The 1,152-nt window shown below is 45.1% G+C and overlaps 1 non-coding gene across 1 annotated transcript; it reads right to left on the reverse strand.

The window, feature by feature from the left end:
- Window positions 1-287: 287 nt before the first annotated feature.
- On the reverse strand, window positions 288-389 carry LOC133270834 (U6 spliceosomal RNA). The gene has a single exon (XR_009743932.1). It is a non-coding gene; the product is annotated as a U6 spliceosomal RNA (small nuclear RNA).
- Between the last annotated feature and the right edge of the window lie 763 nt (window positions 390-1,152).

A 1,152-nucleotide genomic window follows, 5' to 3' on the forward strand; every position in this document is an offset into this window, starting at 1 on the left:
CCGGTGGTATCGTATTCTCTTCCCTTGTTATTTTCCCTTATCATTGTTGTAGTTGATAGTTGCGGTGGTGATTTGTGTACATTGGTTGCTGGACTGTTCTTGTCTCAACCCGTGGGAGTTGCACTTTTTTCGATCCTCCTCCCCGTTCCTTCCGGGAGTGGGGAAGGGGAGAACCCCGGTGAGGGGGGGGGGACACGGACCTCGATTGTTGTCAGCTCGGCACCACTCACTGGGAGTGAGTGAACAAGTTACCTGACTGGGTTTAAACCACGACAGTTCTTTTTGGAAAAAATATGGAACGCTTCACGAATTTGCATGTCATCCTTGCGCAGGGGCCATGCTAATCTTCTCTGTATCGTTCCAATTTTAGTATATGTGCTTCACTGCTCCAGTTATTCATGTTCCTCTTCAAAAAGCACAGCTATTCTGTGAGAGCTGTAGCACACAAATGCTCCATGAAGTCTTTAGGAAAGACACCATTTATTCCTTGGGACTACGTTGCAAACTAAATCATTCATGAAAAGTTTGAAAGAGGGTCATTCTGAGGCACTTCTGTACTCAAACGTTGATGCACATTCCCAAGCAGTTACAGAATAGAACGAAAAAAACCTCATAGTACCTTTGGCCGGCGAAGTGGTTGGATCACCATCCCTGGAGATTTTTAAAAGACACGTAGATGTGGTGTTTAGGGATATGATTTAGTGGTGGACTTGGCAGTGTTAGGTTTTTGGTTGGACTCAGTCTTAAAGGTCTCTTCCAAGCTAAATGATTCTATGACTCTATGTACAAGGTAGTCTAAAGCACTTTGCAGTAAAACACAAAAACTACTCTGTGAGTTTTGGAAAAAAAATAGTTGCCAATTAAAAAAAGCGTGATCAGCAGATCAAAGGAGATGATCCTACCCCTCTACTCTGCTTTCATGAGACCTCACTTGAGTATTGTGTACAGTTCTGGTATCCTCAACATTAAAAGGACATGAAACTGTTGGAACAAGTCCAGACGAGGGCCACGATGATGACCAGGGGACTGGAGCACCTCCCGTATGAAGACAGGCTGAGAAAGTTGGGGCTGTTCAGCCTGGAGAAGAGAAGGCTTCATGGAGACCTCATAGCAGCCTTCCAGTATCTGAAGGGGGTCTATAGGGATGCTGGG

The sequence above is a fragment of the Pezoporus flaviventris genome, unplaced genomic scaffold (genome assembly GCF_033815535.1).
Source record: "Pezoporus flaviventris isolate CSIRO_AGI_PZ_B2104156 unplaced genomic scaffold, CSIRO_AGI_Pfla_v1 ptg000022l, whole genome shotgun sequence".
Classification (NCBI taxonomy): Eukaryota; Metazoa; Chordata; class Aves; order Psittaciformes; family Psittacidae; genus Pezoporus; species Pezoporus flaviventris.